Source organism: Sciurus vulgaris (genome assembly GCF_902686455.1).
Source record: "Sciurus vulgaris genome assembly, chromosome: 3".
In the NCBI taxonomy this organism is placed as follows: domain Eukaryota; kingdom Metazoa; phylum Chordata; class Mammalia; order Rodentia; family Sciuridae; genus Sciurus; species Sciurus vulgaris.
The window spans coordinates 155,625,100-155,639,615 of NC_136463.1; positions in this window are offsets into that span (position 1 = coordinate 155,625,100).

Below are 14,516 nucleotides of genomic sequence, written 5' to 3' on the forward strand. Positions count from 1 at the left end.
GACATGAAGAGCAATGAGAAGAGAAAAAGGGAGTCCCTTCATTTCAATGTGTAAATGGAGCTGATCTACTACCTGAACAGCTAATCCTCCTTTAGATTGTTCAAAGAGAATAAATATATTTATTATCCACTGTTGCTTTTGGTATCTGTATTATATTAGCTTAACTGCTTACCTTAACTTATATAGGTTGGTTGGAACAGGACTGGAGTGACAGGAAGATAGTTGGGTTCCTAGATTCATAACTTTAGGAAGTTGGTAAGATTCATGATGATAAAGATATCACTTTAATGAAAACAGGGACTGTATAACCTAAATGGGATAGGAAGTTGCTCTTTTAGTTACTCATGCACTGATTCAGCTGGTCAAATAATGATCACTCACGTGTCTGAAATTTGTAACCATTCCATAACCTCTATTATTTTATTTATTTGTGGCACCATAGAATGAACCTGGGGTGCTTAACCACTGAGCTGCATCCCTAGCCCTTTTTATTTTGTATTTTGAGACAGGGTCTTGCTAAGTTGTTGAGGTTGGCTTTGAACTTGAAATCCTCCTGCCTCAGCCTCCTGAGTCACTGGGATTACAGGCTGGTGCCATCACACCCAAATACCTCTATTATTTTAGATAACTAAAATATCTCTATTATTTCAGATATCAACCCAAGTAGGTTGATGAAAATATTTACAATGCATAAAATATTACCAAAAAAGTCTGATTTGGCCTCTTTATCACACCTTGGTCAAGTGGAACAACTGGTTCTCGCTCTCCCTCCTCTAATTTTTCATATAGTAAATTATACTTAACATAAAACTTAACATTTAAATAATTTTAAAGTGAGTAGTTCATTTGCTTTCAGTACATTCACATTACTGTACAACTATCACCACTATCCATCTCCAAAAACTTTTTTTCATTCCCATCTGTAACTCTGTACCATTAAACTCTCCATTCTACCCTCACCCCAGTAATTCTGATTTTTTTTTAATAAAAGTTATCTTTTAGTATAACTAAAACATCAGAAAGATGTTTAATGGGATAGAATAGGTAACTATAAACAATAAGAAAACGTAATTAGGAAACTAAATTTTTGCAATGCCATTACTGTTCCTAAAAATTATTCAGTTAAGGGTACATCATTTACAGAGGCTACTTGATTTCTCATTTGGAAACATAAAAGGCACATTGAGGGGAAAAAAACACACACAAGATTTTTTTTTTTTTAATTTTCTATACTTCTCCCTCTAACTTTGTACTGAAACAAACTTTTGTTTCATTCATACTCATCTCTTTAGGGCACTATTTTCCATCTGCTTATTCACAGCTAGAAACCATAATCTTGATTTACTAATCTGTTTTATGGCCATGAGACATGTAATAAACAAAAACCAATGATCATTTTGACAGACAATAAATACAGAATTTGAATTTTCAATAAACAAATATCTTTTCCCCTACATTAAATCTATTACAATAAAATAGGGAAAATGAAATGTGTAACAATTCAGCAATGTCTTTAGAAACTTGTGAAACATTTTTTAATTTTAATCATTGTTGAGCAGACGGCTTAATATACATCAAACTCTCAATTTAAGTAGGAACTACTGAATTTCAGATTTGTTTTTTTCTTTCAAGTGTTACTACTATTTTAAATTTTTGATATATGAAAAAGTAAGATCCCATGAGTCACATAATCATTTACCCTGAAACACTAGTGTTACTTACAAAAGCTCATGTTTGAGACAATTCAATAAAGCTCAGAGGTGAAATGATTGGGTTATGAGAGACTTAACCCAATCAGTGTATTAATCCCCTTACAGGGATTAACTGGGTGGTAAATTTAGGCAAGTGGGGAGTGATGGGAGGAGGTGGGTAATTGGGGACTTACCTTTCGTATTTTGTACCTGAATAGTGGAAAACTCTCTCTCTTTCTTGCTGATGTGCTTTCCTCCACCACACTCTTCCTCCATGATGTTCTGCCCCACCTCTAGCCCCAAAGAATGGAGGCAACCTTCTTGGACTAAGACCTCTGAAACCATGAACCCCCAAATAAACTTTTCCTCTAATTGTTCTTGTCAGGTCTTTCAGTCTCAGCAATGAACAAAGCTGACTAAAGCAACTAGATCTCATTATTTTTTTTCATCAGTTTAATTCCAAATATACTAACAATTATTAATCTACTCTGTACTCAAACAAAAAGTAATAAGTGCTAATCAATGAAATGAAGAGATGCATCAAAACAAATATCTGAAAACACACTGCCAGATACAGTTCTCAGAAATGCTAAGAGATTAATGACAAGAAATAGCATGCATTCTTAGATTCTTTTTTATTTTTATTTTTTTTTTCACATAAGAGGGTTTATTAAGCAAACAGAGTGTCTCCCTGCAGGGTAAGAGAGAAAATGAGAGAAAAAGAAAAAGGAAAGAGAAAGGGCACGTGCTAGAGAGAGTGGAAAACCGAGGAGGAGAAAGAAAGTGAGTGAGTAGGACAGAAAAAGCCCATTCTTAGATTCTTATTGTGGGAAATGTAGGGAAAACTGTGGTACTACAGCAGACAGACTACACAAAGATATTTTCCTTTTTTATTACTTATAGTTGCATGCATGTTCCTATAAGAAACTTCTCTTGATACATAACAAGTAAAGATCTCTCAGATATTAACTTGAATTTGCATTACAGCAATTGACTTTCTTTCTTTGGTTGTAATAGGGGTTGAACTAGGGGCATTCTATCAGTGAACTACATTTCTAGGCCTTTTTATTTTTTATTTTGTGATAGGGTCTACTAAGTTGTTGAGCATTTCAATAAATTGCTGAGGCTGACCTTGATCTTGCAATTCTCCTGACTCAGTCTCCCAAGTCATTGAGATTATAGGTGTGTGCCACTGAACCTGGAAGAAATGACTTTCTTAGAATAAGAAATATCTCCCAATCTCAAAATGTTCTTTCTTTCACATTTACATAAAAGGGTAGAAGAATTTAAAAAGAGAAAAATGCTAATTTTTTTACATAAAAATTTCCTGTAATTTCCTTTTTTTCCCTCTACTGTAGAATGTGGAAGTCTTAACTGTCAATTAATTTCTCAGTCACCATGGAAAATTCATTATAGATGAAAGTGGTTTTCTTTCAAGTTTCAACCTAATTTTAATTACTCTGTGTGTGTGTGTGTGTGTGTGTGTGTGTGTGTGTGTGTGTGTGTATAAATTTACATGTTGCCTCGGGCAAGATATCACAAGATCCGGGACAACAAATACAGCTTTAATCTTGTTACATCCCCATTTACACACTCTGATTTACACAGAATTAATTCTAAATCATTGAACTGGCTTTCAGGCAGTCATCCATTGTAACCTGGTTGTAACCTACATCCTCCCTACCTCATGTCATTGTTCCTTCTACCCCAGGGAGACTGGCCACTAAATTCAGAGAATGTCTTGCTGGACACCAAAACTCTAACAATCTTTCAAGGCCTTATTCAGGTACACTTTCTGCAATGTACAAAGCTGCTCTCCCCGCCCTTTGCGGTGCAGCCATTTCCCTGCCTCCCAACTACTGTGAGTCTGTGAACATGGTAGCTAGCTATTGGTTGATCAGTCAGCTTGCAAGTATCCTTCTCCGTTATTGGTCCCCTGTTAGCCGAGGGGGGGTGGGATTCTTAAAGATAGTTTCACTGCCATCTTTGCTCTCTTGCTTTCTCTCCTCCACTCACTTTCTTTCTCCTCCTCACTTTTCCACTCTCTCTAGCATGTACCCTTTCTCTTTCCCTTTTTTTCCTCTCATTTTCTCTCTTACCCTGCAGGGAGACACTGGTTGCTTAATAAACTCCCTTATGTGATTTCCCATGTCCCAGCGTGGTTTCCATGGACTCCTTACACTTTCCACTGGAAATCTTCCTTAGCCATAGAGCTTACTTGGTGGTTTCTGCTGCCAACTCTCCCCATTAAACAAACCTCTGGACCTCTTTTAAGAATTCTCTTATTTCCCTGTAATTCTAGCTTCTTAGGAGACTGAGATAAGAGGATTTCAAGTTCAAAGACAGCCTTGGCAATGTAGTGAGAGCTTATCTCAAAATAAAAAAAAAAAAAAAAAAAAAAAAGAAGTAGGGTGCAACTCAGAGGTAAAGCATCCTGTGTTCAGTGCCCAGTACCACCACCGAAAAACAGGGGGAGGGGGTTATTTCTTTTCCTTTCTCTATCTTATTTTTCATATCTGCCTCTCAGTCCTGACTGCTAAAGAGGTTATGTTAGAGTGGATATTTGAGTAAAAATATATAGTGTTAAATATGGCTAGTTAGTATGATTTTTGCTTCTTTTTATTACTAGTAGTCTGTGGGATCTTACGCCAGTTACTTAAATTTTCTGAACCATAGTTCTCTAATCTGTAAAATAAGAATTCTATCTGCTTTGAAGTTAATCTGAGAATTAGAGATGAACTCTATAAATCACATAGTACTAAGTACATAGTAGGTAAAGCACATAGTACTAAGTACATAGTAGGTGCTTCACAAATGATTATTATTTATGTTTGATTTTAACTATTCTACTAATAGCTACCAATGGGAAGCCTCGTGTTAGTTTGCATTTATAGAACTAGATCACATTCTTGAAGTTGTTGTTATACAATCAAGTAAGCTGGATCTTTCTTCTTGTGGGACTCCTAAAGAATATTTTTTATGACTACAATATGCTGGTAGCAGAGATTTTAGACCACAGGTTCTTTTTTTTTTTTTTTTTTTTAATTGGAACTGAGGATTGAACCCAGGAGCACTTTAACCACTGAGCTACATTCTAGCACCCTGCCCCCCAATGTAATGCACAAAGATGCTCCCCGCCCATAATGTTGCATCACAACCTAGCTTGTCAGTCTGAAAGCTGCTCTCCCCGCCCTTTCCGGTGCAGCCATTTTCCCCGCCTCCCAACTACTGTCAGTCTGTGAACATCCTAGCTAGCTAGTGGTTCATCAGTCAGCTTGCAAGTATCCTTCTCCATTATTGGTCCCCTGTTAGCCCAGTGGGATTTTTAAAGATAGCTTCACCGCCATCTTATCTCATGCTTTTCTCTCCCCCTGACTCACTTTCTTTCTCCTCCTCCCTTTTCCATTCTCTCTAGCGCATGCCCTTTCTCTTTCCCTTTCTTTTCCTCTCATTTTCTCTCTTACCCTGCAGGGAGACACTCTGTGTCCAGCGTGATTTTCGTGGGATTCCTTACACCAACTTTTTCTTTCTTTCTTTTTTTTTTTTTTTTTTTTTTGACAGGGTCTTGCTAAGTTACTTAAGGCCTTGCTAAATTGCTAAAGCTAACTTTCAATTTGCAATCCTCCTGCCTTAGCCTCCCAAGTCACGGGGATTACAGGCTTTTGCCACCACACCCAGCTAAACCACAGGTTCTTAATTGGGGACAATTTGAGAACACTCCTCCAGGGATATTTGGCCACGTCTGGAGACATTTTTGGTTGTCACAATTGGAAGATGCTAAACATCCTACTATGCATAGGACAGCTCCCCACAACAAAGATTTATTCAGTCCAAAATGTTGTACTATTAAATTTGAGGAACCTGCTCTAAACTCATTATTTTAAAGACTCTGAAAAGTCAGCTTGATTTAGTTCTAAGAAGCCCAGGACTATGGGGCTCAGGGTTCTAGTTCCAGTTTCATCAAACACAGTTGTGCTACAGCGCAAGTCACCCTGTCAATCTATGTTTTCATTTTTATTTTTTTTTTGGTACTGTGGATTGAGCCCAGGGTGATCAATCACTGAGCTATATCCCCAGTTCTATTTCTTTTCTCTCCTCTGTTTTTTTTTTTTCTTTTGTACCAGGGATTCAACTCAGGGGCACTTAACCATTGAACTACTCTTCTTATTTTTTATTTTGAAATGGGATCTCCCTAAGTTGCTTAGGGCCTCATTGAGTTGCTGAGGCTGGCTTTGAACTTGTGAGCCTCATGCCTCAGACTCCCAAACTGCTGGGCTCCTTTTTCATCAAAAAAAAAAAAAAAAAAAAAAAAAAAAAAAAAAAAAAAAAAGAAGAAGAAGAAGAAGAAGAAGAAGAGAGACTCACTTGTACTAGACACTATCATTGCAATACAACCCCAGCGCCTCCTTTTTCATTTTTTATTTTAAGACAGGATCTGGTTAAGTTGGTGAGGCTGACCTAAAACTTGCAATCCTCTTGCCTCAACCTCCTGAGTTGCTGGGATTATAGGAGTGCACCACTGTGCCCAGAAATCTGTTTCTAAAATTTTTTTATTTGTGCATTATAAATATGGGAGTATGAAAAATGTTGGAATAAGACAGACATCATTATCCTATTCATACACAAATTGTATGAATCTACACCATGTATAACCATAGAAACGAACTGATGTACCCCATTTGTGTACAATGAATCAAAATGCAGTCTGTAAAAAATTAAAAAATAAATTTAAAAAATTACACATATAAGTGGGTTTCATTGTGACATATTCATACATGCACCTAACATAGTTTGGTCAATTTCATTTCCCAAAACCTCCCTTTTCCCTTTTCTCCTCCCTCCCTCTGGTCCCCTTTCTCTACTTTATTGGTCTCCCTTGTGTTTTCATGAAGTAACCCCCCCCTTTTTTTTCTTCTTTTTTTCTCTCTAGCTTTCACACATGAGAGAAAACATTTGGACTTTCTGAGTCTGGCTTATTTTGCTTAAAATAATACTCTCAAGTTCCATCTACATTCCTGAAAATGACATAATTTTTTTCTCATTTATGACCAAACAAAATTCCCTGTGTATATACGCCACATTTCTTTTATCCATTTATCTGTTGATGGACATCTACGTTGGTTCCAAAACTTGACTATTGTGAATTTTATAATTTCAGTTTTCTCTCTCCTTCTCTTTGTTAGTGTGGCTAAGGGTCTGTCTATTTTGTTTACTTTTTCAAAGAACCAACTTTTTGTTTTGTCAATTTTTTGAATTGTTTCTTTTGTTTCAATTTCATTGATTTCAGCTCTGATTTTAATTATTTCCTGTCTTCTACTACTTTTGCTGTTATTCTGTTCTTCTTTTTCTAGGGCTTTGACCTGCAATGTTAGGTCATTTAGTTGTTGACTTTTAATTCTTTTCTTGAATATGCTCCATGCAATGAATTTTCCTCTTAGTACCACTTTCATAGTGTCCCAGAGATTTTGATATGTTGTATCATCGTTCTCATTGACCGCTAAGAATTTTTTATCTCCTCCCTGATGTTTTCTGTTATCCATGCTTCATTCAATAGCATATTATTTAGTCTCCAGGTGTTGGAGTAATTTCTGTTCTTTATTTTGTCATTGATTGCTACTCTCAGTCCATTATGATCTAATAGAACACAAGGCAGTATCTCTATTTTTTTTGCATTTCCTAAGGGCTGCTTTGTGGCATAACATATGGTCTATTTTTGAGAAGGTTCCATGTGCTGCTGAGAGAAAGTGAATCCACTCGTTGATGGATGGAATATTCTATATACGTCTGTTAAGTCTAACTTATCAATTGTGTTATTGAGTTTTATGGTTTCTTTGTTTAGTTTTTGTTTGGAAGATCTATCTAGTGGTAACAGCGGTGTGTTAAATTCACCCAGAATTATTGTGTTGTGGTCTATTTGATTCCTGGAAATGAGAAGGATTTGTTTGATGTACAGGGATGCACCATTGTTTGGGTAAATATTTACTATGGTTACGTCTTCCTGATTTATGGTTCCCTTAAGCAGTATGAAATATCCTTCTTTATCCCTTCTAACTTTGGCTTGAAGTCCACTTTATCTGATATGAGGATGGAAACCACCGCTTTTTTACTGAGTCCATGTGCATGGTAGGTTTTTTCCCATCCTTTCACCTTTAGTCTGTGGATGTCTTTTTTCTATGAGATGAGTCTCTTGTAGGCAGCATATTGTTGGGTCTTTCTTTTTAATCCATTCTGCCAGTCTATGTCTTTTGACTGATGAGTTTAGACCATTAATGTTTAGGGTTATTATTGAGATATGATTTGTATTCCCAGTCATTTGGGTTTATTTTTGGTTTTTAACTTGGCTTGGTTTCTCCTTTGAGTGGTTTTTCTCTAAGGTAGTTCCTCCCTTTGCTGACCTACATTGCTGTTTTTCATTTCCTCCTCATGGAATATTTTGTTGAGAACATTCTGTAGAGCAGCCTTTCTATGTGTAAATTCTTTTAACATTTGTTTACCATGGAAGGATTTTATTTAATCTTCAAATCTGAAGGTTAGTTTTGCTGGGTATAGGATTCTTGGTTGGCAACCATGTTCTTTCAGAGCTTGAAATATGTTGTTCCAAGCCCTTCTAGCTTTTAGAGTTTGAGTTGAGAAGTCAGCTGCTATCCGTATTGGTCTCCCCCTATATGTAATCTGATGCTTTTCTCTTGCAGCCTTCAAAATCCTGTCTTTATTTTGAATGTTAGGCATTTTCCTTATAATGTGCCTTGGTGTGGATCTGTTGTGATTTTGTGCATTTGGTGTTCTTTAAGTCTCTTGTATTTGATTTTCCATTTCATTCTTCAGGTTTAGGAAATTTTCTGACATTATTTCATTGAATAGGTTGTTCATTCCTTTGGTTTGTATCTCTGTGCCTTCCTCAATCCTGATAATTCTTAAATTTGGCCTTTTCATGATGTCCCATAGTTCTCAGAGATTCTGTTCATGCTTTCTTACCATCTTCTCTGTTTGGGCAACTTTATTTTCAAGATTAAATATTTTGTCTTCATTGTCTGAGGTTCTCTCTTCCAAGTGGTCTAATATGTTGGTGATGCTTGCTTTCCATTGAGGTTTTTACTTGGTTTATTGTTTCCCTCATTTCAAGGACTTTCTTTTTTTTTTTTTTTTTTTTTTTTAGAATCTCTATCTCTTTGTTGAAATCATCTTTTGCTCTTTCAACTGCTTATTGGCATGATCATTCATTGCCTGCATGTGCTCTCTTAAGTCATCCTTTGCTTCATGAATCATCTTAATTATGTATAATCTGAGGTCATTTTCTGACATTTCTTCTACCATACTGTCACTGGATTCCATTAATATAGAATCTAGATTTGTTTGGATAATTTTCTTCCCTTATTTTTTCATGTTGTTCATGTTCTTCCCTCTAGCAGTGCAGATCTGGGGTATTGCAATTTCCCCCCTATAGGCTCACAGTGACCCTATAGGTTTCCAAAACCTTTTCTTTAAGGGGGAGATTAATATTAGCAGTGCTCAGTTCAGACAGTATGCAACCCTAGACCAAACAACCCCTATTAGGGCATTAACAGTATTATCATAATAAACAGAATGAATTCAATTATTATCTTCAGTATAACAAATATATTTGCAATAAGTAAGGTCTGCAGTTTCTAATGGAGGACAAAGAGGATGCAGAGGGGTGTAGGATGTAACTGTTAAGGGGATGAGAAAAGAATATATAGAAGTTCTAGATAATAGAGTGAGAGTGTAATCAAAAGATGGTGGTTGTTAGCATGCGAAAAGGGAGAAAGAGACTCTGAAGGAATAGGTAAACAAAAGAAAAAGAGAGTGAGACAAGTAAAGAAATAAAACTTAAAATTTTTTAATAAGGAGAAAAAAGAAAATCTACACTACAACAGTCATATAGTATTCAAACCTCCCAGTCTTCAGTAGCCTGATGAATGAGAGGTACCTGACAATGAGCTTCCAGTCTCCAGCAGGTGTCTCAGGATGGGATTCGCCCCACCTAAAGATGGAAGATACAGCTTCCAGGATTATCCAAGATGGCCACTGTGGCTTCCAAATGTGTTGACAAATGGGGAACTGCAGCACGGGGTGTGGACGTGGTCAGCTGGAGGTCCTGGAGGCAGGGTGTGGTTGGTCATGCAGGGGTCCTGGAGGTGGGGGGTGTGGTTGGTCTGGTTGAGGGATCCTGGAGGTGGGGTGCAATCAGTTGGTCTGGGGGTCCTGGTGGCAGGGAGCAGTTAGTAGATATGAGAGCCCCGGAGGCAGGGAGTGATCGGTCAAGCTAAGGGATCCTAGAGATGGGGTTCAGTTAGTCCAGCCAGGGGTCCTATGGGGCCTGGCTGTTATCTCAAAATGGTGGCAGCCACGTGTAACCAAACCTGTAGGTACCGTGACAGTGAACTTCCAGGCAGCAGCAGGCAGCTGGCACTCCACTGGCTATCTGTGGTCAGTTTGCTGACTGCTATTGTATGATCAGGAGGTGAACCTTGGGCGGAGGGTGATGGATAGGTGGAAGGCAAGTGATAGAAAAGCAAGAGGAGGTAAATGGCGGATGATAGGCGCCTGGCAGCAATGTGCACTCAGAAAGGTGTCGATATGCTGGCAGACTGCAGGTGGTCACAGCAGACAAATGGGGTAAACAGCATGGGATCAGTAAGTAGCAAAAACTGCCTCATCAAGAAACAGATATCCTCTGCTGGAAACCTGAGTTATGGAGCAACAAGGAACGCAGCCTCCCTCTAGTCCACCATCTTGGATCCTCTGACTAGTGTGAATTATGAAGCCATAAACATGAGTATGAATATATTGCTATAGTATGCTTATCTTAATTCTTTTGGATCAATACTGGGAGTCTTATTTTTAATAAACTGTCATTTAATTTATTCCTCTATCTTCTGTGTTTCTTATTATGCAAATTAGTAAGAAACCTCCCTGTAGAAATCAGAACTAGGGTAGGAAAACATTAACTGTAATAAATGAATTGCTGTATCTCAGAGTGGACATGTCTGCCAGTTAAAAACTCCAGGGTAGCTTCATTGTCAAACAGTAGCTGTTAACCATATATGGCTATTAAAAACAAAACAAAACACTGAAAGTTTATTTCTCAGTTGCAGAAGTCATATTTCAATTGTTTAACAGCTATGCCTAGTCCCTACTGAACAGTTTAGATGTGGAATATTTCTATCACTGCTGAAAGCTCTACTTGGCAGTGCTGGTCTAGAGGCTTGATTAAATTCAGGGTCAGGCCAGACACAGTGGTGGATTCGGGAAGGTGAGGCAGGAGGATCACACATTTGAGGCCAGCCTCAGCAACTTAGCCAAACCCTGTTTCAAAATAAAAAATAAAAAGGGTTGGGGATGTAGCTCAGAAGTAAAGTGCCCCTGGGTTCAATCCTCAGTTTAAAAAAATTTTGTGTGTGTCAGGTCTTTTTTTCCCCTCCAGTACAGGGGATTGAACCCAGGGGTGCAGAACCTCTGAGCTACATCCTCAGTTCTTTTTATTTTGAGACAGGGTCTTGCAAAGTTGCCAAGTCTGTCTTTGAATTTGCAATCCTTCCGCCTCAGCCTACCAAGTAGCTGGGATTAAAGGCGTGCTCCACCACATCCAGCTATTTTTTGTTTTTAATTTTTAATATGAAGATATTAAATTACATGATTTCTGCAGTCACTTCCCTGTAGGTCTGGGATTTTAAAAGGAGTTATATAAAGTAATTTACTCTATTAAAATAATCTTTAAACAGGTGGCTGAGTAGTTATGGTAACACCCACATTCCAATCAGTATAATCACAATCAGAGTGTTTTCATTAAAATGACTAATACTGTAGCTTAGATAATTGTACCATACCTATGTAAAAGAAATGGACAGCACTTCTAGTGTCCAGGAACTTGAAAGACTCCAACCTAACAACAAATAAAAAGCTAAACAAAACTGAAAAAAAAAATCCACAGTCATTTTTAGATCTATCAGAGGAATGAGATCACAGAGAAAACTGCTGTCACCCAAACTGAAGAGAGAGAGAATCACAACTTACCAGAGCGGAAACCTCCCCATAGAACCAAAACCAGGGTTGGAAAAGCTGAACTGTAATTAACAAATGACTGGAGGCTTGGAGTGGACATGTCTGCCAGTTAAAAATGTCAGAGGGGCCTAGTTATAGAGTCCCCCTCCCCACATGTTTGTGAGCTTTGCCTCCAGGAGCTTGAATATTAGGGGAAAATCTCCTCTTGTTTCCAGCAGGGTGTGTGTGGGTTGGGCAGGTGCTATTTTGAAATAAGCAAGGTTTCTGTTCTTAACTAGGCTTGTGCTCAAGAGAAACTTTTGCCAGAATTTAAAACTATTGAAGTTTCATCAGAGCACAGCCTACTTGGGAGAAGTGAAACAACCCACTCCAATCAGCTCCAGACTTCCATGGGCTACTCTAGTCACTCCTGCCTCAGTTGGGGAAAAACTGAGAAGCACTTGTGAATTCACAGTTCAGAGGCACAGGTTCATAAAAGACTGAGATCTAATCACAGGACTAGAGAAAGTTTCCTCTCCCCTAAAACCTTACCACAACATTATAAAGACCTACTCACAGAAGTTCCTTTTACCCAGTACATCATGTCCAGCTATCTACCAAGAAAGAAAATTAGAAGGTGCATTATAAGGAAAGACAAAACAAAACAAAACCCCAAACATAATTTGATAGGGAAAGGATCAGAATCAGACTCTCATATGACAGGGATATGACAGAGTGGGAATTTAAAACAACTGTAATTAATGTGCTTAGTGTTCTAATGTATAAAGTACACAATACAAGAGCAGATGGGCAATATAAGTAGAGAAATGGAAATTCTAAGTAGGATTTTTTAAATCAAAAACACTAACAGAAAAGAAGAATGCTTGTTAGTAGACTGAAGATGGGTTCATTAGGACACTGGATATGCTTGAGGAAAGGATTTCTCAACTTGAGCATATGTGAAACTTCTCAAATGGAAAAACAAAGGAAAGACAAAACAGCCGAGAACATCCAAGAACAGTAGAGTAGCAACAAAATTGTTACGTGTAATGGAAGTTCTAGGAGGAGACAAAAGAAAGCAACAGAAGCAATGTTTGAAGGAATAAAGGCTGAGAATCTTTCCAAGTTGATGACAGACACCAATTCACTCATCCAGGAAGCTGAGAAAATAGGGATAGGATTTAGGAAAGGGAAGCGTGAAGAGAAAAAATTAGTCCTTATGTTTTGAGCTCTGATCAACAGGAACTGTGTTCAACCTAGCAGAATTGAGTATCTGCTTCATTTGGAAGATTGGCAGAGTGGAAATGGCTTGTAGGCAGGCTATTATACAAGATCACACTACTCATCAAGTTAATCTAATTAATTTTACTTGCTCTGTATCATGATGAAGAAATATGATTTACCTCCTTATGTAAGTCTTTCTATGGAAAGAGAATACATTTCCAAAAGATAGGAATAGTCCACTTACCTTGGCAAGATGTATTTTTCATCTGTTAATTTGGTGGTATTCTAACCATTATATCTGGTGATAAAAAGTGAAATTTAGTGAGCTAAACTGAAATTTTTAACCCTATTGTCAGCTGAGAAGCTATTTAAGCACAGGACAGACTCAGGCAGAATCATTTGATGTGGAGGCCTTTTGTCATGAAAATCAGACCAGAAATATGCTTTCAATTTAAAAGTCCAGACTATTTTAGAAGCTACTAGGACACAGTCTTATTAAGAAAATGTGGTCTTGGTGTAATAAATGTGTTTACCTTGAGGTACGTTAGGAGAAAAAAAGTAGCTGTAACTTCACTGGTGGAGAGAGGTCTCAATGCTGTTAAAGCTTCCACTCAGGGAGCCAAAGTGTATCACAGCTCTTGGGAACTATCCAAAGCCTGAGCAGAGGAAGACTGCTGGTTCTAGCTGACACCTAGACACTACTAAATGTAGCAGAATTTATCAGACTCAAAAAGTGGCTGGGGCCCACACGAACAGACTCTTGGAGACAGTATGGAAAAGTTCCCTGATTTGAAATTCCTCAGTGCATTGCTTGAGACCTCCAATGGTACAGAAAGGAGGCACCTGCCATGCAGGTTAAAGGTTACTAGTCCTTTATGAGATTACCTAAGGTAAATAAATTTCCTGGAGCCCTCATTTCTGGTCGAAAAGCTAAGGCCTGTCACCCTCCCCATGTAGATGCCAAAGCAAAATACTTCCATTCTTGAATCTCAGGAGGGATTGTCACATCCTTGGGTTTGATCCCTAGTACCACTGCCGTCTCTCCACACACCCCCACCCACCGCACCCGCCAAAAAAATTTTTTTTTTGAGAAACAAGTATACAATATTATCCACCTTTGCCTATAAGTGCCCCATGCCTCTGATCTCAATGACAGGGAGGCTGAGGCAGGAGGATCACAAGCTAGAGGCTTGGAAGACACCGTCTCAAAAGATGAAAAGGGTTGTGTGTGGTGGTAGAGCTCCCAGGTTTCAATCCCAGTCCCACACCGAAACTAATAAACTAACATGTATTACTTTTTGCCCTAATTTATTTTTTTAAAGCAAAGTCTAATGAAGAGTCCAAAATCTTGTAAACTAACAATTTATAGGAAAACTGGAGATAGGATGGTATAAAAATAATGGTGAAACAGGACTTTCCCTTCATTCATATAGGATGCAATATTTAACTCCTACGTGTAAGACATTTTTCAAGGATCTAAAAATACAGCAGTGAACAAAGTCCTTGTTTTCATGGTGCTTACATTCTACTATAGTGGATCACACAACAAATAAATTACATACCAGCTGATAAGTGCTACAGTGAAAACCGAAGGAAGAA